Source organism: Pan troglodytes, chromosome 8 (assembly GCF_028858775.2).
Source record: "Pan troglodytes isolate AG18354 chromosome 8, NHGRI_mPanTro3-v2.0_pri, whole genome shotgun sequence".
Classification (NCBI taxonomy): Eukaryota; Metazoa; Chordata; class Mammalia; order Primates; family Hominidae; genus Pan; species Pan troglodytes.
Genome location: NC_072406.2, coordinates 141789336 through 141812500, shown reverse-complemented (window position 1 = coordinate 141812500; position 23165 = coordinate 141789336). Strand labels below are relative to the sequence as shown.

Genomic DNA, 23165 nt, shown 5'->3' with positions numbered 1-23165 from the left:
TCCAGCATGGGTGACAGAGCAAGACTCCATCTCAAAAAAAAAAAAAAAAAAAAAAAAAGGTGGGCTTTCAGGCTTGATTTAGTACATGAACACTGTTGATCCTCAAGACTAAAAGCAAAAAGGAGCGTGGGAGAATTTCTATGTAAAGAAAACCCTGACTTGAGCTTAGTGCATTCATTCACTCACTTCAGGTTCATTATCTGGACGCCCACTCCCTGCCCATCCTTCTGCCTGGACTGGGAAGAAAGTGGACAAAACAGACCCAAGCTCTGCCTCCACAGGACCTGCCACGCAGTGAAGAGATGTGCAAAAAGTAAGACCCACACAAATGAAATAATTACAAGCTGTTGTGAGCCCTACAAACACAGGCAAGAAGCTGGAGGATGAGGAAAGGCTCCATCCACTAACCACGGTCCAGGAGCACCGGGCAAGGCCAATAACAGCTATAGCTTTATTTTTTTTCCTAATTTAATCCTCACAACCACGCTATCTGGGAGGTTTTATTTCCCTTCTGATAAAGAGTTAAGGATGAATGTGTGTCTGAAAGGGAAGCAGGAATTGAGGCCTCGGTGTGAGCTCCCCAGGCTCGGCCCTTCCACGGGCTCTCACCAGGCCTCAGGGGGGGAACACAAGCACTCTGGATGGGCTCATGGGGTCCTTTGCAGTGGGACCCCTTCAATCGAGTCCTCTCACCCCTGTCCCCAACTAGTTTCCTTCCAGCCTCTTGCTGTGTCCTCTTGAATTTCACATCCTCAGGCTGCCTGGCCCCAACCCCAGCCTAGGGGAGCCTCCCTGCCATGAGGCCACCCAGCACCCTGGACTTCATTTTCCAGCACATGCCGCAGTGTACTGCCATTGTCACTTTTTAAATTGTGTGGCCTCACTGTACTCAATGTACTTCAATGTACTCACTCACTCACCAAGCATCTAGGATTTGCTAGAGAGTTACAGGTGCTGGGTGTACCGGGAGTAAGACAGACCTGGCTCCCCTAAAGCACTGCTCTGGGAGAGGGGAGCAATGGAATAGACCGTAACCCCCTAAAATGAATGCATGAGTAATATAATGACGTCTGCTAGGAAGAACACTCAACAGCATGATGGGTTAGACCAGGGCTGGCTGGGAAGGTCTCTCTGTAGAGAGGCTGGGCTGGGCATACAGTAGGCATCTGCAGATATTCGCATCATCAAAGTATTGAAGAGTGAAACCAAGTGCTCAAGCTACTTAAAATGCCGATGGAAAGAACAGGTAGTTTGGGAAAGAGATGAAAAAAAAACCTCAAGCCAGGTTACCACCATATCCATGAAAGGTCAAGATTTGGGTTTCAGAACTCTGTCGAATTTCTCAAAAGTCAATGTAAAAAGCATAGCTTTGATGCCTCAATTTGTAGCATGCCACAAAATTCACGTTGGGTTGTTAAGACCAAAGAGAGGACTGCTGTAAACACAGGCTCAAAGATGCACCACGAAGAGGTGGTTAACAGACTACTGTGAACATTGAAGAAATCGTTGTTTCTGGGTGAACGGAAGAAATCAGTGCACTGGTGCCCTTTTCACTGGCACGAACAGTCACAGGCTTGAGGGTCCCTGCTCGCTTAGCATGTGTGGGTCCTTGTCCCGCCCCGCTGGAAAGAGCCTGAAGAAGGTGGAGCTCGACTCTCAAGCCCAGGCTCTGCTGCCGTCCACGTCTTCTGAGCAAGCCTCTGTGCCCTGGCCCAGCTCAAACGGGCTCTCTGCCTTTGAACCTTCCCCCTGGATTTGTCAGCCCCCAGGGAGTTACTGGCACATCAAGATCAGGAAACTCAAAACCACTGCAACTCAAAGTTACATTTCTTTTCATGTTTTAAACATCTGACTTCTCCGAACTGCTTACTCCAGTTTTTCTCCTTGAATCAAACTTTCTATTCTCTTGTAGATCTCTAATCCGCTATCTCCCAGCCCTCCTCCCACCCCACAGCCTCACCTGCCATGGGGGATGCTTAACCTCAGGGTACTCCTCAGTGGGCCACAGCATGGGCCCAAGGATGAAGGTGAAGGGGAAGCGCACGAGACAAAAACATGACAGCGGCATTTGGTTTTCTAACAGTTTTCACTCAGCTACAAAACTCCCTTTTCCATCCGTAAGTCATCACTAACAATGGAGCCGCAGAAACCACTGCACATTTGCTCGCCCAGCCTTCTCTACATGGGAGGTGCATCACCTATGCTTCCTGGTGCTCTTTTATTACCTTTTTTTCTTAAGAGACAGGTTCTCATTCTGCAGCCCAGGCTGGAGTGCCTTGGTGGGATCGCGGCTCACTGCAGTCTTGAACTTCGGGGCTCAGGTGGTCTTCCCGCCTCAGCCCCCCAAGTAGCTGTGACTACAGACGTGAGCCACAATACCCAGCCTCTATGATTACTTTTAGGAGTTACTGGTCTATCCTGAATCAGGCCAGGAACATACACGTGTGGAATGCTTAGAAAACGTGGAAGCATTTTTGGCTGCCACAGTGACTAAGAGATACTAATAGCATTTAGTAAGAAGGACAGTCAGTTCAAAGACTTGTGTAATGCAATGAATGGCAAAGGGTGCCCCCTCCACACACACCCCTGACGCCAGACATGTTGACTCACACAGGGTCACATAAGGTCACACCAGGGTAGTTAAAAATTAGCTACAATCCCACCTTCAGAAATAATCACTATTTTTAAAAGCATATTCCTTTGTCTGTTGTTCTTAATGATCTATTTTTTTTTTTTTTTTTTGGAAAAATTCAGGTGGAATGTTTACAATAAGGATTCTCCTTGGTTATAAAGATTCCTGGGAACATCATTTTCAAAAAATGCAGAATATTCCCAAAGGCAGATAAACCTGGATTTACTTAAAAGCTCCCCCACTGTTTCTGGGGCAATGGGACTGTCCATTTTTACATTTCATAATGATGAAGTTCATAGGGATAAGCCATTTATGCCCCCCACGCCCGCCCGCCCGCCCGCCCAGGTGCGGGGTTGTGTGAGGAACCTCATGTAGGGAGTGAAGAGGCGCTTTTCAACGCACAACTCTGCACTGTAGGAAATGCCCACTGAGCGGAGGGGATGTCGGGTCTCACGGTGAGCAAGTTCTGTTGCTGTCCAACAAGGGTTCTCTGTGTCTGTCGAAGGTACTGTTCTTCAAAAGTGGCCCTACTAGAATTATGAGCAGAGAGCCTAGGAGAAAATAAGCTTTCATTTGTCTTGCAAATTAAACTCTATTAACCCCAGAGGCTGCTCCTTGAACATGCTTCTAATATTAGCTATGCCGCATACATTATGTGGATTTCATGTTTTCAGCATTACATTAGATACAAAATATTTTAAAATTCTAGGATGCTTCTTCAACCAACCAAAAGAATTCTAATGTTCCAATATGCAGGGAAGTTAGGAGGAAGACTATGTTAGTTAGTTCTGAGTACGTATGACACAGGCTATAACTGTCATAACACAGACTATAATTGTCAGCCGAGTATCAAAAAATCAAAAATAATTCCAATGAGTCATTTTGTCTCCTTAATATTTTCCCCAAGATGTAGCATGCACAAAGGTGAAAACTACCTTAATCTGAAAAATGTAAAGCTTCTATCTTGTGAAATACGAACTAAAAGAAACTGTGAAATCCAGAATTTAATGACCATTCTTGAAGGAATTATATGATCAGTTACTTTATCATTCTCTAGTGATGGATTGTCAAAAATAATTTTGGAAAACTTGTACAACTGTAAATTTCCACATAGATTTCAGAATGGCTTATCAGTTTCTAGGAAAAGACCTGCTGTGATTTTGACTGGAATCATGTTAAATCCATCAATTTGGGGAGAATATTGAGTCTTCCAATCTAAGAACACAGTATATCTCTCCATTTCTTTAGATGTTATTTTATTTCTTTAAGGTTTTGTAGTTTTCAGTATATATATCCTGCAAATATCATTGGACATGAACTATTGCACATTTTCGTCTATTATAAATGGAACTATATTTAAAATTTTAGTATCCAATGTTCATTGCTAGTATATAGAAAGGCAATTGGTTTTTGTATGTTGCATAGTTTTGTAGGTTTTTGGGAATTTTCTGTATAGACAATCAAGCCTTCTATAAATAAAGTTTTATTTCTTCCTTTTCCAAAATCATTTTTTCCCTTGATGTACTGGACCGGCTAGGACCTTCCACAGAATAGCTGTAGGAAGAGTGGACAGACATCTTTGTCTTATTTATGATTTTAGGAGGAAAGCATTCCAATCTTTTATCATTAGGAATTATGTCAGCAATAAGTATTTGATAGATTCCTTTTTATCAAATCAGGAAATTTCTTCAAGATTAGCACAGGTTTATCTTCATTTTTCCTATTGATATGGTAAACTGATGAATTGTGAAATAATGAACAGTCTTACATTCATAAGATAAACTCAACTTGGTCATGTTCCATCATCCTTTATATATTTCCTGGTTTCAAGTTGGTAATATTCCTGAGGACTTTTGCATTTTATGTACATTAGGAATATTGGTCTGTAATTTTCTTCTAATCCCTTTATTTGGTTGTGGTATCAAGGTAATGTTGCCATCATAAAAAGAGTTGGAAAGTATTTCCTCCTCGTGTATTTTCTGGAAGAATTTTCTAGAACAGACATTATTTCTTCCATAAATGTTTTGCAGAATTCCCCAATGAAGACAACTACGTCTGAAATTTTCATTATGGAAAGGCTTAAATTATAAATTCAATTATTATGATAGATTTAAGACTATTTCTTCTTGAATGAGCTTGGTAGTCTGTGCCTTTCAAAAAAGTTATTCAGGCTGGGCACAGTGGCTCACGCCTATAATCTCAGCATTTTGGGAGGCCGAGGTGGGTGGATGATGAGGCCAGGAGTTTGAGACCAGCCTGGCCAATATGGTAAAATCCTGTCTCTACTAAAAATACAAAAATTAGGTGGGCATGGTGGTGCTCACCTGTAGTCCCAGCTACTCAGGAGGCTGAGGCAGAAGAATCACTTGAACCCGGGAGGAGAAGGATGCAGTGAGCCAAGATCGTGCCACTGAACTCCAGCCTGGGAGAAAGAGCTAGACTCTGTCCCCCCCAAAAAAAAAAAAAAAAAAAAAAAGTTATTCATTTATCTAAGCAGTCAAACATATGGGTAGCAAAACTGTCCTGCTATGCACTTTTTTTCAGTGTCAGTATGTTTTGTAGCAATGGCCCCTCTCATCATAACATTGTTAATATATGACTTCACACTCTTTTTTTTTTTGGTCAGTCTAGCCACTGATTTATCAGTTTAATTAATATTTTTCCAAAGAACCAGTTCTTTGACTCACTGATATTTTCCACTGTTTTTCTGTTTTCCATGTTTATTCATCTTTGTTTTTATCTTTATTATCTCCTTCCTTCTGTTTGTCTTGGGTTTGACTTGCTCTTAATTTTCTGTTTTCTTAAAGCAGCAGCTTGGATCATTGTTTGGAGAGCTTTTCCTATTATAAAAACTTAATGTTATAAATTTCCCTCAAAGCACACTTTTAGCCGCAACCCACGGCTTTTGATAGGTTGTGCTTTCATGTTCATTTAATTCAAAACATTTTCTAAGCTTCCCTGTGACTTCTTTGAATGATGGGTTACTAAGAACTTTCAAATATTCTGGATTTTCCACATCTTGGCCTTTGTTAAGTGTATTCCAGAAATGTTAATTACATCAAGTTAGGAGATAATGCTGTTCAAATTGTCTATATCCTTACCGATTTTAGGATCTGTTGATCAGTAAGAAATGGTGAAATCTCCATTTATGATTGTGGACTTATCTATTTCTCCTTTCCGTTTTTGCTTCATGTATTTTGGAATTCTGTTGTCAGGTACATAGCCATTTAAGACTGTTAGGTCTTTTTGGTGAACTGAATACTTTATCGCTATGTAACATCTCTCTTTAACCCTAGTAACTTTTTTTGTAGAATATACATCATCTAATGCTAATATAGCCATTTCAGATATCTTACCTTTAATCTATTTTTTTTCTCTTAAACAACCAATTCATGGTTTTTTAAGATCTTTGTATTTTTTCCACTAATTTCCACTGATCTTTTCTTCTGCTTTTTAAAAGGTTTATTCTGTTCATTTTCTAACTTAAAATGTATACTTCCATGGCTATATATTTTCAAGAATACAAATTATTTTTGTCATTTATGTTTTACTCTGTTAATCTATTTTACTTGTTTTGTTATTGTGTATTCACCTTTTCTATCTCTAACAAGGCTGTTAGTCTTAGAATCTATTTTACATATCATTATAGCTATGCCAGTTTTCTTTGGGTATTTTCCTGACATGCTTCTTTCCATCCATTTACCCTCAAAGTTTGAAAGTCCTTATACTTTGGATAACCTTTGAGTGGCGTATATTTGGATTTTATATTTTATTCCATTTTTCAGTCTTTTTCTTACTGGTGAGTTTAGTTCATTTACATTTATTATAATTGTTAAGGTGTAACTTTTGAGGCCTTGTGAGAATAGTTTTGCCAAGCCCTCATATTTTAAAGTTTTAGCTGCATATAAAACTCTGTTCTAAGTTATTTTCCTTTAATACGCTGAAAACACGCCTCCATTTTCTTCTTACATTCAATATTGCTGTTGACAAATCTGAAGCCAATATGACCACTGGTTCTTTATATGTGTTGTTTGTTCTTGCTAATGTTTTAGATTTTTCTCTCTATTCTTAAATTTCACTGTGCTCTTCTAGATAGATGTCAGTTATTTTTCTTTCTTTCTTTCTTTTTTTTTTTTTTTTTTTTTGCCTCTTTGGTCCTCTCTTGGACTTCTTATTCTTAAGTCTTTCATGCGTTCTTAATTCAAGGAAATTTATATCCATTATTTCTTCAACTATTTCTTCCTGGAGGGAATGTAAGATGGGAGACATCCATCTGTTTTTTGAACCATTGTTCTTTAGTTCTCATGGGACTCATACAAGATAAGTAGCCCACCTCTCCACTTCAGGAAAGCTGTATAACCACCGGGTTGAGTTCTAAACCGTTACAGATTGGTGTGTCTAGGAAATTTAGATGAAGTTAAGTGAAACATGTCACATGTTTCCTTTTGAAGTACATAAAGCAGGAATCCTGAGCATATGTTCCCCTTCAGCATGAGCCAGCACCTGCCAACTGGGAAAATGTGCATCTACCTAGAATTTCAGCCTGAGACCAGACTGAGCACTGCAGGAGGCACTCACTCTCCCGTGAGTGCAAGGCTGGCACTTGCTGAATGAATTTGCTCAGGCTGCCATAACAAAATACCATAGACCGGGTGGTTTAAAGAACAGACATTTATTTTCTCACAGCTCTGGATGCTGCAAGTCTAGGTTCAAGGTGTTGGCAGAGTTGATTTTCTCTGACGCCTCTCTTCTTGGCTTGCGGATGGCCACCCCTTGCTGCCACTTCACATGGTCATCTCTGTGCACAGAAGCCTATGGTATATCTGTGCCCTAATCTCCTCTTCTTATAAGGACACTAGTCAGGCTGAATTAGGGCCTATTCTAACAACCCCAATTTAACTTTAAGTACCTGCTTAAAGGCCCCATCTCCAAATACAGTCACGCTCCGACGTACCGAGGGCTAGGGCTCCAACATGTGAATTTGGGGAACACAAGTCACTTGCACAAATCTGAGAGTGACAGCCTCCTTCGATCTTGCCCCCTAGGCAGATCTCTTACCTCATCTACTCTCAGCCCTCCTAAAATCGTAATGAAAATTCATTTTCAAGTGGTTCATTCTGCCAGAAATTAAAAACAGAAACCAGCCTGTGTTGAGCACCTACATATATCCTGAAGCATGATCCCAAGTCGTCTCCATTACTCTGGATGGATGTAGGAATTCTAAGAAGGAGAAGAGCCCCATCGCACAAGAGGGCCTTGGCTTTGAGGAAGGTCCTAAAGTCAGAGGACAGGGTGGGCCCATCTGCACTTACACCAGGCTCCTAAGACACATCCTTTTTCCATTTACAGCAGTTTTCTATTCAAGGGGCACTAGTTCTCCCTGGGAATGACAAAAACACTCTTGAAGGCACTCATTAAGAGGTGTGAACTCCACTTACACCCAGTGGAGCTTTTCAGATACGCATTATGTAACTTGTCACACCACACTAATTAGTGACAAAAGGTGCTTCTGCCTAAACAGGTCATTGGAAATGTAAAATATGTGAGAAACAAAAACACTTTTATTCAAGAGAAGCAACCCTTGGAAAATCCAACAGGTTTATAAAGCCTCTGACTTAGACAACTCGAGTGTGGCTGCTCTTGTCAATTTAAACTCGGCTCTGTAATTAGAAAACAGAACTTTCAGTGTTCATTGAATGAGTTTAAAATCTAAAGATACTTGAATATCATTAATTGTAGACTATTTTTCAATTGTATAACTCTGACTCAAAAGATTATATAATTTATGTTCACATACTTTTTTAAACATTTTCTCATAAATGCAAATATGAAAATGGCCTCATTAAAGAAAGAATAATATAATTTCAAAAAGATCTTTCATTCTGGGGGAAAATGGGTATCCACAAAACAATCTATAGAGTTCACAGGAAATCAACGGTGGAATGCTGAAAGCTTTTCCTCTAAATTTAGTAACAAGACAAGAATGCCCATTATCACGACTTCTATTCAAAACTGTATTAAAGGCCTAGCCAGAGAGCCAAGACAAAGAAATAAAAAGTAAAACTGAAACAACGACTATCAGCATTAAGGCCTTCTTTCAATGACAGTTGCTTAGAGGTATGATTCACCCCAAACTGGGCTATAAGCATCATTGCAAAGACCCCTTTTCAATGATGCAAATGAGAAGAATCTCTTCAGAGCCAACATTTATTGAGTGCTTACTGAATACTAACCTCTGTGCTGGTTATACGTGAATGCGTTCCACTCTTACAGCAGTCCTGAGGGGGTGTCTACCCACTTCTTCGGGAATGGTTCAGAGGTGACGATCTAGACCAAGGTCAGTATCTCCGGCTGGACTCGGGTGAGAAAATACGAGGCACTTTGGGGGTTTCTTTACCACAAGAATTTGTAACCAGAGAAAAGTGTTGTGAAGGTGAACGTTGTACTTCATCCATGAATTTCTGAGTAAGAACCTTATAAATCTTAACTAACTTGAGAAAAAAGAAAAAGAAGATAACTCAGAAAACCACATTCTATCTTTTTTCAGTTCAAACATATTGGCCAAGAGCATGTATATTTTAAACTAAAAATATGTAAATTTTCCAGTGCCTGTTTTTTGCCATAGAGAACACACATCCACTCTTGATATATATTCTGGAGTGATTACAGCAGGAGCTCCTTGCAGCTTGATTAGGAGACTCTGTCTTATTCTCATCTCTGACAGATGCAGGCCTGGTCTTCCCATACCAGCTTGTCAGAGGGTCCTCAGTTTACACTGTGAGAGTCCTTTGGAAATAAGGTAATTGCTAACAGACATAGGTGACCACTAGTGGCTCCCTGCCTCAAAAAGTGCCATCGATGATCAGAAAGTTTAGGGGAAGCAAATTTCTTTTTAAAACTTCACGTAAATACTATAATAGCACAGCTTTAAATTATGTATCTTACAATTATTTTTTAAAAAACACCCCAGCACTTCTGTTTCCAGGCAAGATAAAATAAGTAAGAGACAAGATTGACCCTCTCACCAAAAAGAACCAAAAAGAAAAAATAAATTAAATAGAACAACACTTTTCAAGAAACTGGAGAGCAAAGTACAGAGACCAGACGAGTGACAGAAAACCAAGGAGGTAAAGGCTGCGACTGCCCTGAGAGTTCCGGGCACCCGGAGGGGCACGCAGGAAGGGCCTGGCCAGCTCCCAAACTGAGGGGATGGAGCTGTGAGCCCGGAAACCAGGACAGGCAGAGTTTGCAGGACAGAATTGGAGGGACAGAGACACATCTCAGAAAGAGGAATCCTGAGATCTGCAACAGGTCACCCTCACATATTCATCAGAGTACTGATGGGCACCGCCATGTCAGGAAGCTCCCCCAGGCAGGAAAAGAGCTGTCTGTGAGGATGACAGTGCGGTAACGGCTGCTCTTGCAGGGCTGGGAGCATGACTTTTCCCGACAGCCACACTGGAATGCCTCCTATTCACAGACCATCCGGGGTGAGCTGAAAAGGGGGCCGGCCTCAGTACACTGCTCTGGTTCTACCTAACGAATCTTAAAATCAAGACCCAAAAGAGTCAAACTATTTCCAAGTAATTTAACTGTGACTGTGTCCCAGAACAAAGCTCAAGGAAATCTATCAGAATGCAGAAATAACCAGAACTCAACAAGGTAAAAATCACAATACTGGACATGCAATCAAAGATTACCAGGCACACAAAGAAGCAGGAAAATATGATCCATTATGAAGAAATATACCAGTCAATTGAAATGGACCTAAAACTAACTCAGATGTTAAGATTAGCAGACAAGGATGCAAAAAGTTAATGTAACTGTATTCCAGACATTCAAAAAGTTAATTAGAATTATAGAATATATTAAAAAAAAGATCCAAAGAGAACTTTCGGAATTAAAAACTAAAAAAACCTACAATGGAAAAATACATCAAATGAAAATAATAGATTAGACACTGCAAAAGAAAAAATTAGTGAACTTGAATATATTCCTATAGAAACTACATAAAATGAGGACAGAGAAAGGAAATCAAAAGGAAGGAAGGATTATCAGTGAGGTTTTGAAAAACTTCAGGAAATCGTACATATCTGTAGTTGGAGTTTCTGAAAGGAAAAGGAAAAAAATATATTTGAAGAAATAGCCAAAATATTTTCCAGTTTGATGCAAACTACAAATGCACAGATACAAGATGGACAGTGAAACCAAGTAAAAGACACATGAAGAACTGCACCAAGATGCATCACAATAAAATTGTTCAAAAAATTGATAAGGGGCCTTACAACCTACCAGAGGAAAACATCATGTCACACAGAGGCACAAAAAGATGAGGATGACGGCAGAATTCTTTATGGAAACAATGCATGCAAGAGGGCAGTGTAGCAAAATCTGTAAAGTATTGGGAGGGAAAAAACCCTGTCAATCTAGAATTCTACACCCAGTGAAAATACCTTTCAACAATCAAGAAGCAATAAAGACATTTTGGGCACTAAAAAACTGTAAGAAGTCACCTGCAGTAGACCAGTGCAATGAGAAAGGGTGAAGGAAACTGTCAGGAAGAAGAAAATGATGCCAGGTGAAAATGGATCTAAACAGAATGAAGAGCAATAAAACTTTATTGGAACATGGCTGCATTAATTCATTTACATTTCGTCTATGATTGCTGTCACAAAATGGCAGAATAACTGAGACAGAGACTAATATATTTACTATCTGGTTCTTTACAGACAATATTTAAGAACCTTGTATTAAACAAAACTATTTTCATTTGAAATTATTTGTCGTTTTATCTGTGTTTATGTTACTGTCTTTTATACATATAACCACATGTTTATGCAAGCAAAGAGTGACTTTTACAAGGAGGCTCACCAAGTATCAGCACTACTTATCTGGGGGCTGTGAGATGGGAGGTAATTGTTATTTCTTTTGCTTTCCTGTATTGCTTAAATTTTAAAAATAAGTAAAAGTCATTTTATAAAATGAAGTCACTAGTTTTAAAAAGTAATATAACTATACTATAAAAAATTTGAAATACAGACAAGAAAAAACAGGAAATTCCTTGATCTTCATCCCTAAAACAGCCATTATCATCATTTGAGAGTATTCACTTCAAGCTTTTTCTCACATGGCACAGTTGTAACTCTAATGTGCAAACTCTTTAGCACTCTGCTTTTTCACTTAACGGAAGCATTTATCCCTGACTACGCAGTCTCATAGGCATTAGATGCTGACTCGGTTTGGTGAGAGCATGTGTCAGTATTATCTAAACGATCTCACTAGTGTTGGACGTCTAGGTTGGTTTCCTTTTCACCATGATAAGAGAAGCTGCAAGGTATAACGTTTTTTCCATAATTTAGATTTTTTTCTACAGTATACTTTTTCAAAGTGGGAGCACTGAGAAGGGTTTTCACAGTTTTATGTCTGTATGCATATGGTCACAAGACTGATAGCAACTTACTGTTATCAGCAGCATCATACAAAAACATCCCCATTTCCGGCCATCCTTCAAAACACCGAATATTTTGTATTTACATTTTTTCCTAATACAATGATGAAAAACAGCATTTTGTTTTAATTTACATAAAATTTTTGTCCAGAAAATATTTTAAGATACAAGAGATATGAAGCAGTTATTTTCAGATGATATATTTAAATAATACTTTACCCTTTACTTAACTCATTCCGTTGTACCTAAGTATTCCTCTGCATGAGACATGGAATCAAATATCATTAAATAAGAATCTTCTGAACTTGGCTTTTAAAGACACCCAGTCACTCCCAGAATAAAGATGAGACTTTGAACCCACTGTGGTATGTGACTGGGTCCACAACCCTCCCTCTCTCCCCCAAACTCCAGCACGTGCACAAGCCTTCCAGAATTACCAAAGAATCAGGCTGGCATCCCCCGGAGCAGCAGGCAGGGTCTGCTCTATTCACCAGAACCAAGGACAGTGCCTGACACATATGCAGCATTTAAATATTTGTGGGATAAATGAAGGAATCACTATTGTTGGGACAAAAACCAGCTTGGTCTCCAATCAGGGTAATTTCAAAATCCTCTACCATGTGCTTTTGCCCCGTACTGGCAAAGTCTCATGTGAAAATACCCACTTCAGTCTTTCTGAGCCTCAGTTCTTCCCTTGTGACCCAGATCACTACTCAGTGGCCTCACTGCCTCATGGAGTACTTGTGCTAATGACCAAGATACAGTTTAAGAAAGTGCTCTATCAAATACAAGGCACCCATATGCAATCCACTTCCAGGATGGCATGACAGCACAATTTGGTACAGTTAAAAATGAAAGTAAGCTAAATAACCAATCACAGGGTGTTAAATAAATTATGAAACATCCATAAGCCAGGCTACTACATATCCAATAAAAGTCATGTCTAAGGATGTGGCACAATGCATACGCTGGTGCATAAAAAGGCATATCCCACTACAACACATGCAGTGTGACGCAATCCAAACTTTATTAACATTTGTACGCTGTAGGCATCAAAACAAACTAGAAAGCTGGGCGCAGTGGCTCACGCCTGCAATCCCAGCACTTCGGGAGGCCAAGGTGGGAGGATTGCTACAGCCCAGGAGTTCAAGACCAACCTGGGCAACATAGGGAGCCCCTGTCTCCTAAGAAAAAAAGAAATTAGAAGGACTGATAAAACATAAATAATAGTTAAATATGCGATAGAAATATACATTTTTTATTTTATTTATTGATTAAATTGAGACAGGGTCTCACTCTGTCATCCAGGCTGGGGTACAGTGCTGTGATCTCAGCTCATTGCAGCCTCCAACTCCCAGGCTCGAGAGATTTTCCTACCTCAGCCTCCTGAGCAGCTGGGACCACAGGTGCACATCATCTCACCCAGCTAATTTTTTGTATTTTTGGTGGAGACGGGGTTTTGCCTTGTTGCCCAGGCTGGTCCTGAACTCCTGCGCTCAAGCGATCTGCCCACCTTGGCCTACCAAAGTGTTGGGATTACCGGCGTGAGCCACCACGCTGTCCAAATTTTTAATTTCTTTATACTTTATTTTCAACACTGACCATGTATACTTTTTATAATCTCAAAAAATTATAAAACCATACATATATGTAAGCCATCATTGTTATTAATGTAAACAACCCTGAAACAGTATAATTTCTAGAAGTTTACATTGTAAGAGTCCTTCATTCTTCTGTCTCATCATTTGAACAACATATGGCAGGACAGCTAATACATTCGGTCAACAAATTACTATTTGGCTCTTTAACACAGCTATGAAAACAGAAAGCTAAGCCCTCCCTCTATTTTCTACCCTTAACGGGGACTGTGTAAATCTCAGGCTACGCTGTCACAGCTGAGTTACAAATTCCTAAGAAATGGGATCTTAGTCATCAAAAATAACAAAAAAAAGCAGACTCGTTCCATTAACATAAATAAAAGTTGAGAAACATAATACATAACCTGGAAACATGGATGGGAAACACGAGCAGCAAATTCCTTTTCCTGCCTTTACTTTTATGATCCTATTGATACCGATAAGATTTGGGATTTCGAGATATTTTTCCTTCCCTTTTTCATTAAACACAAAACAAGTGTACATCTAGATTTCTGCACAGCAATGCACTTTTCTAAAACATTTACAAAATAAAGCAACTATTTTTAATGTGAGCCATTTTTCTTTAAGTGAACTGTATCGGAAGCAGCCTGGCCATGTTTTTCAGTACGAGCACGTTAGTGCAATGAAATAATTCACAAAAAGTGGCTTTACCTTCTCATGGCACTTTACTCAGTAATTGGTATTTAGCAGCCTTTGCCAGTTCACCATTAAAAATGGATTCTTTTACTGATCACAACACCTTGAGAGACGGCGTCTCGGCTCTGCCCACAAAAATCTTCCTTCTGTTTTCTTTTTCTATCGAAAAAGAAGCATCTCACCCATCCACAGGCCTTCAGTCTCACACACACTAACAAAGTAAAGGCAATAGGGTCTCAGGACAAATTTTAAACACTGCAATGAGTTTATCTTCAAGGGCCAAGAGCGTTATGAGAAAGAAAATATTTTCTTTTCTAAAAGCAGAGGAGAAAGGTAGCTGGCAAGTTCAGCCTGAGAGACAGTTTGTTTCAAAGGAAGGGTTAATATCTTTCCTCACATCCAGCCATGAGCTACACCAAAGAGCTCCTCACGGCGTGAGATGGGAAGACATTTCACTTGATGTTGCTCAAATCCAACTTTTAAATTGCCCTTCAGAGGAATCTCTAGGCAGACAAGCCGACCTTCTACAGGGAGATCAAAGAGAAGTGCAATCAGAGTGGCCAGGCCCTTTCATCTGGACGGACAACACCAGCACCGGGTACCTGTTGCTCCTAAGGGGGAGATGTTGAGAGAGCTGCATATTAACCAAGCACCTTGGGTGCCCGGAGCACGCAGGTAGACGCGGCTGGCCAGCCACAGACTGGAGACGCACGCGATTAACCAGACAAAGAACACAGCTGCAGAACAACTGTCCAGGCCCTCTCACCGCTTCCACCCGATGTTCTTTTACAAGTTCATCACTCCACGGGCAGATCCGTGTGTGTGAGGGCCTTGGCGGCTGACATGCTATTTACCTTCTCTGTGAAAAGAACAAATCGCTTTGCATATTTGTTCCAATAAACTGTGTTTTCCTTTTCAACTTTCTGGGTAATTCTGTGCTCACTAGGAGGGATGGGTTGGGTTATTCTGGAAAAGTCCAGGAAACACACCTCCACCCAGCTTGCCATACCTTCCCTATGTCCCATCAGTGAAAACCTGCACTGTGGTTTTGATGGATGGGGAAACATCCTCTTGGGATTAAGCTGAGATCATGAATGTGTTTTATCTGTGAGCAACGGCAGAAACGTGGAGCAACCCTTACACAGGTTTATGCACGCAAAGAATGATTAATTCTCAGTGATCCTAAAGATCCTAAAGATGATCAACGCGAAGGTGCCGAGGTGGCATCACTCACACACAGTGCCAGTCACCAGGTACGCTGCTTAACTGTTCCATCCTTCCAAAGTGAGCTAAGACCCCATCCCACGCTTCACTAGAATAAAGCTTGAGGGAAAATTCAAATGTCTAAGGTTTAAAAGTAGCCACAGACAGCCTATGATGTGAAATGTACTACCACGGACAATGAAATATTCTATGATACACTCATACAATACACACAGCACATCCCCAGTGTGTCTGTTTGTGTAGAGGTAGCACTGAAATTTCTAGTAGAGATATCGCAACCAATACTCATGCAGATATTTCCGTAATCTGAAATCATGCAGTACTAAGGGTTTATAAGGCATGTTTCATATAGAAGCATCAAGTGGTCCATATGACGCCAAATTATTTACAGTATCTTGAGAAGAATACGAGCCACTCACAAGGGAAGACCTAATGCCACAGACCTGGGGAAGGTGAAATGGCGGTGTAGACCATCACCGCCTGGCAGGGCGCTGGTGGGACCTGCTCCAGCTGGGAAGGCTGCATGCAGGGCAAGGCTGACGTGTGCTGTGTGCTGCAGGAGAGGCGTCAGGAAGAGCCCTTCCCACATGGGTCCCCCCGGGAGTGGCGCTGGGAGTGGGCGGGAAGGGAGCTCTTGCTGTCTTTGAGTTTCAATGGCTGTTGCTGCTGCTTGCAAGGAAGGAAGGAAGGGGATAAGCTCCTGGTTCCACCCTTCTTTCTGTCTTGTGAAAAACCAGAATCTTCAGAAGAAAGGGAAGAGGGGTGAAGTCAGCTTAAATCTGACTTTGAATTCAAGTTCAAGTATTTTAACAGCCCCGTGAGGGCCAGCTTTATTCCAGCCAATGCTCCCAGCAGTCTGACCTCTACTTGTCTCTTGGCACCCACAGTTCCAGATGCGTTTGAGCCCAACACGCAGTGCCTCCTTCATCGACACGAACTGTGGACTCATTGAGTTCTTTCCCCATGTAAAACCCATTGGTTTTTGTACTGGGATGTTTTGCCAAATGATTCTGTTCAGGGGCTATGTTCCAGAAAGGTGAGCACGGAGATGCACAGAAAGCACCATGGGGTCAATGCCAGGGCAGACACAGGTACCAGGACTCAAGACCAGCTTAACCAAAGAAAGGCAGTGACCAGCACTGCCCAGCGACCGAGCGATCCACCAGCCCCACCTTCCACAAAACGCCCTGCTTCAAACCAGAACAAAACGTGAAACATGTCGGGAAACGTTTGCTCACTGGAACTTCTTCCTAGTGTTTTTCCACTTTTTCCAAAACATGTATGATAAACTCATAAAGCTTTTGGAAAAACAATTTACATTTAGTTCATTCCACAGAAGCAAGTTCCATGAAGTTATGGTTTTTGATGAACAGACCAGTGTAAAAAATGAAAAGGAAGGCGGTATTTCTACAAAAGCATCTTCGGTAGAAAACACCCCAAAGCATCTGAAACTGCTTTTAGGATGCCGCTCATCTGCATGGATGTTAAAATTCTTCATTAATAGGACTAAAATGTTACAATTCTTCATTAATAGGACTAAAATATATTTATCACCAGCTAGAGTTTTAATCACCAGCCAGATGCTTCCAAAGTGGCGTCACTATCAAGCCACCTCTGGTTAATAACTTGGAACAACAAAGGCTAACTCAGGACACAACAGGGAAGACAATATCAACACAATAAAGCAGGAATATAATTTACTCTCAGCTCCTTCTCAGAACATAACTCCTGGCCCACAATCACACTCACATTACAAAATTTTTTTTTTATTTTTCTTCTAGCTATGGGAATAAAATAAGCCACTTAGATGACAGTCAAGTGTCCATAAAATATATAACAGCAATAATTCCCAGTGGAAACGGGCAGATATTTATACAAGAGCAAAATATGAAGCAGGGTGGATAAAGGCTAACATGAGGGTGTTTATTTTTAGAGGCCGCTTCCGGATGAAATCATACGGCTGTGAGGAAGGAAGTGTTGGTGAGGACCCTCAGTGCACAGGTCTCATATTCATCACGAAGAGTGGAGGGCCAGGGGCCAGATGAAGACATCACAAAAAAATACAGGTCTGCACCAGGAACACCAAAGTCACTACCATCATACACTCGGGGGCGAAAAACTGAATTCTTCATTGCAAAAGCTGCTTTTTTTTTTCTTTTTTTTGAGTAGAGGAGGGAAGCAGGGAAGAGAGGGAGGCATATTCTGTTTTCTCCTTCAAGTTTCTGTTTTTGTTAGACTGGTTCCAGAAATCCTAGTCTCTCCCTGGGGAATCCCAGCTTAGTTTAGCCTGTCACCATCTTCAATTACCAGAGTCACATATGTTAGACTGATCCACGTGAGAAAAACAGTCACTGGATACTTTTCAACCCACGCCCTCATCCCCCAGCACACCCATCTTCAGCAACTGAAGGCTTCCTTTGATATCTCACTTTCAAGTTGAGCTTCTAATTACATTAAAACTGAGCCACAGCCAAGGGAGACACGCGGCCCACAGCTTTTCTTCTTGCCTGTGAGCCCACTTGCGTGGAGCCTTCTGAAAGCCAGCGTGAGGGACACGGCGGGTGGCAGCTGCCTCCGTCCCCTCAGAAGCGGGCAGCACCCATCACTCTCCTTGATCTCTGGGTGCGCTGGGAGCCTGCCCACGCTTCTTGCACTATGTACTCTGCTACCGACTCAGATGAGAAGCCTTCCCTGCATCTCCTTACACCAGCTCCATAGTCAGTTTATAAAACAATTCAGTTTTGACTTCACTGGGTTAATATTATTGGTTCTGAAAAGAGTAATTATAGTGCATCTTGAAAAAAAAAATCTGTTGCTTTACGTAAGGCGCTTCACCACGGTGTTATCAGAGGCAGAAAATGGCACTGTCCAGCGGAAGTCAGGCTGGTGTAGCCGGAACCGGAGCCTGTCGTCTCCAACATAGATTTCCACGGAGAGCACGGCCCTGGGCATGCAGAACAGCCAAGGGGATCCTCCCAAAGAGCACAGCAGAGCACCCTGCCAACCCTCAGAACCTTCCCAGCTCAGGCGTCTCCCTGCAGGTAGGCGGCAGCAGGCAGAACACGCCGCGGGGCTCGGGCTGGAGCCAGCTCCAGGGCATCAGGCCTCCCTCCAGGGAGAAACATTCCAATCACCCCCAAACTCACACGTGCTGCCGGAAGCTCAAGGAAGTCTCAAAAAGAACTCCCCAGGCTTCACCAGTGCTGTTCACACGGGTGGTGTTCTGCCAGTGCTTACGAGACACGAATAAATTAATCCCCCAATGACCCAAAATGCGGGTGGGATGGAGAAGGAGAGGCATGCGGGTGGGTGGGGACTGATCACCTGGAGCACGGACTATTCTACTAAATGTTCCTGATCCCCCTTCCCACATGCTTACACGCAGGCTGATAAACTCCAGTGGCTCTTCCCAAGCGCGGAGCAGTTCCTCAGGATGAAAAAGAGCCTAGTCCACCTGTCCATAAGTAACAGTGGCTGCCCTGTCGGCCCAGTACAAATCGCCACTCTGCCCAGGAAGGCAGCCTCAGGTTCCCCTAACTGGCAAGCAAACATATTCTGCGCCATCACGAGCTGAAGGGACATGTGGGAATCAGAAGGAAAACTTGTCTTTTCTGGGAAGATTCTAATCAAGACTAAAATGTTGGTGATAAGTTGAAAATAACTGCAAATATCAAAAAGGGATTTAGAGAAAGAAATGGGAAAGATTTAGCTGGGGAAAACTTGAAGGTAGAGCACTTGAAAACTCCTGAAAACAAGCAACCCTGATCAGTACTGGAAGAAACATGGAGAGAAAACCACAGGTGCACACGTGTACACGCACATACATGCATGCACACACACGCACACACGTGTGCAGACGCGTATACACACCGTCGTGTAAGAGAATTTCCTTTATATTCTTACTTTGCAGTGCATTTTCATCGTGAATGGATGTTGAAATTTGTCAAATGCTTTTTTTGGTTACTACGATCATTATCATCATAAAGTTCTTTTCTTTTCCTCTGTGAATGTGGAGAATTACACTGATTGATTTTTGAATGGAATAAACCCCACTGGAAAATACATATTTTTCTGTATTATAAAATTGACATTCTAATATTTTATTAGGATTTTAAAATTTGGGTTCATGAGAGACATTGGTCTGTGGTTACCATTTCTCAAACATCCTTGCCACATCTTGGCATCTTGGTGTCATGGTTGTGTTGGTCTTATGAAACAAGCTAGGAATTATTCTCTCTCCTGCTATTCCTTGAAAGGGCTAACATAAGATTGGAATTACTTCTCCCTTAACTATTTGATAAAACTGAACAGTGAAGCTGTATGGGCCTAGATTTTTCTTTGAGGGAAGATTTTTAATTTTCAATTTTTGATTTCTTTAGATTAAATTGGTAAGCTCTGACAAAAACTTAGCTCATTTTATCTAAACTGTCAAATTTGTCAACATAAAGTTTTAAATAACATCCTCATTATCTTTGAATATTTGTAGATTCTGTAGTGATCTTTCCTTTTCATTTATATTATTTGTCATTTCATTTTTCTTCATCAGGTTTGGCTGGGAATTTTGAAAATTTTTACGAATCTTTCCAAGGACATAATTTCTGCCTTTGTTAACATCTCTGTAATACCATTTTCTGCTTTGCTGATATCTGATCTTATTTTTACTGTTCCTTCCTACTTTTCTTAATATCTACTTTGTCACGTTTACATAGCCGCTTCATGTGGGTGCCTGCCCTGCACGGTGCATCTCTTAGGCTATGTTTAAGGTGTGCCGCCTTAGTCTATGGTTGCACACCGTGTTCCCACAGTGAGACCATCTCTGATTTTCATCTGAGTCTCCACTGGGTCCACTGACTTCCGAAGTCCTCGCCGCCGCGCTGGGCACGCTGACCATCCTACGAGTTATGTCCTGCTTGCCTCACCTGTTATTCATCCTTTCGTTTCCCTCCTCTGCCTTCTCTTGGATAAATCAGGTATGTTTGTTATTTCGTGTCTTCCCTGTGTAGGTTTCTTGGCCCTCCATTTCTGTTTTGTTTTCATGGATTGGGGATGTAGAGATTACAATCTATACCCCTAATGTATCCCTATTTCGAGTATGAATACATAATCCCTTTACAGCAGGAAAGCCTCCCCACCCTTTCTCATCTGACTTTATTTTACTGTAGGCCAATGTCTCTGTCCTCCAAAGACACACGGCCCGGGGTCCATCAGGCTGCAGGAACTTCAGTGCCTGCTATCTGCTTTTCTTCAGTGGGCTCCACTCCCAAAGCTACACAAGATGGAAACTGTCCCTGGGGGAGCAGGACCATCCCCAGGGCTGCCAGGAAATCTGCCGTGAGTGAGGTGCAGAAACCCTGGGCACAGTCCACAAACCCAGTCAATCTTAAAACTGATTAATAATTGTTGGCACAAAGTGTCCCAGTGTGTGAAATCCTGGATAAAAGGAAAAGGAACTGGTGGGCAAGAAGATTCGCGCAGGCGCTGAGCGTGCCGCCTCACCAAGGCAGCGGGCCTGGAGGACCCATCGAACTCAGACAGGTGGGCGGTGCTGCAGGGTACACATGGGAAGACCCCTGCACGGGGCTAGCAGGGAGAGGGTGTCTCCAAGCCCTTGGGAAGGGCACAGGCGATCGCCTTGGCTGAGATGGCAGAATGGCATGCGTTCAAGTTGTTTCTTGAGGAAGAGGGTGTGGAGTCTACATTCTCCCCTAGTATACAAATGCAGATACCTGTTTGAAAGGTTATATAGATTAGGCTGGGCACAGTGGCTTATGCCTGTAATCCTAACTCCTTTGGAGGCCAAGGCAGGAAGACTGCTTGAGACCAGGAGTTGGTGACTAGTCTGAGCAACATAGCAAGACTTGTCCTTTCAAAAAAATTAGCCAGGCGTGGTGGTGCACGTATGTAGTCCCAGCTACTTGGGAGGCTGAGGTGGGAGTGATCACTTGAGGCTATAGCAAGCTATGATTGCACCACTGTACTCCATCCTGGGCAAAACAGCGAGACTCTATAATTAAAGTTATATATATACATACATATATATATACTTAAAAAGGTTATATATATGTTAGAAACTGAAAAGAAAGCAATGCATGCCAGGCACGGGCTGATCTACTTCTTAATTCTGGATGGTGGCTGGTCCAGTGCATTGGGAACTGGCCATATCCCCCCAACTCCGAACTCCATCAGCTGGCATGTGCAGACCAGAGCCCCAGCCTCCTTCCTACCACTTGGCATCTTCCCCAACTTGGTATCCTCGCTGAACTGCTGCTCAGCGCGGCTCAGGGAGCACCAGGTCTGAACAGACTCCTGGCAAACTTGTCTGTTCACAGTGATGTGACTGGGTGTCTTGTGTCTTCTCTTCATAACTAGACTGTATGCTCCTAAGCGCAAGGGCTTCATTGTAAACTTTGCTTATATCTGCAAGGCACTAATCAGTTACATACCCTACAGCACCCTACACTACGCAGAGTAATCAGCCACTAAGGAGTAGTGAAGGATCTGACACCAAGAGAGCTCAGTAAGGACGATGCCATCCGGCTGGCTCCTCTGCAGGTGGCCACAGATTGAGCAGCAGAGATTAGGAACAGAATTCAGAGAAATAAGTCATTCATCTAGGGCTGTATGCTCGGCCCACGTAGATCCTGCCAGCCAACAAAACGGGGCTCCATGCATTCCACAAGTCAGAGTCACTCAACATTCCAGGGGCTATTCAAATCTCCTTTAGCCATGTGACAAAGCCCCTCAACTCACTAACTCTAAATACTTTTTTTTTTTTTACAGGCCATTTATTGAAAATCAGGATTACATTTATTCACAATATCATATTCTTAATGAGAGCATATCAAACCTTATTTGGATGCAATCCAGAACTTAGTTAAACAGTTAAGTACATATACACAAAACATAAAGAAAGAAAGCCATGTAATGTTATTGGACACTAAAGATAAATTAGCTTTCTGAGATCAGCAATTGATAACTGAAGTCTGCTGATAGTTAACCATACCTCTGTGTACACTTAAAAGCTAACCTCACCTATGTGAAGTCATACTGAATTCAAAGAGGAAAGATGAGATACTTACATGATTCAATACTGTGTAAACTAGACCGCATCAGGTTCCAGCACGGATCATTCCACTGATAGCTTACAATACTACAATTTAATCTCAAGGCAAACATTCCAGATTTCAAGTTTGAGATGAATATATGTGATCTGAGAATTACTTCCAGAGCTTTCAAAGTGGAACTATATCTCTGCTTAAACACCAAAACATGGCTAAAAACTGATGCGAAGATGAGAAAATCTCTCACACTGTGGGGAGATCAGAGTAAGGGCAACATACTGCTAATCATTCAATTCAGATCATACCAATCAGCATCTTATCCTTGAGATCAGGTATTCCCTCTCAAAGCAAAATTAATGAATAAACCAGAAATCTTTTATCGCCTTCTGTTGTGAAACAGTTATCCACTCCAGAGGAAGAAACAGGAGGAAATTAAGCAAGTCTATGCCATAAACCACTGCTCCTAATCAAAAGATGTAAAATAAACACTGTTCTGTGATACAATC

At 41.7% G+C, this 23165-nt stretch overlaps 1 protein-coding gene across 5 annotated transcripts in view; it reads right to left on the bottom strand.

Annotated features, from left to right (window-relative positions):
* MGMT (O-6-methylguanine-DNA methyltransferase) overlaps window positions 1-23165 on the bottom strand; it is a 303731-nt gene that overhangs the window by 121868 nt on the left and 158698 nt on the right. The gene's annotated exons all lie outside the window — the stretch shown is intronic.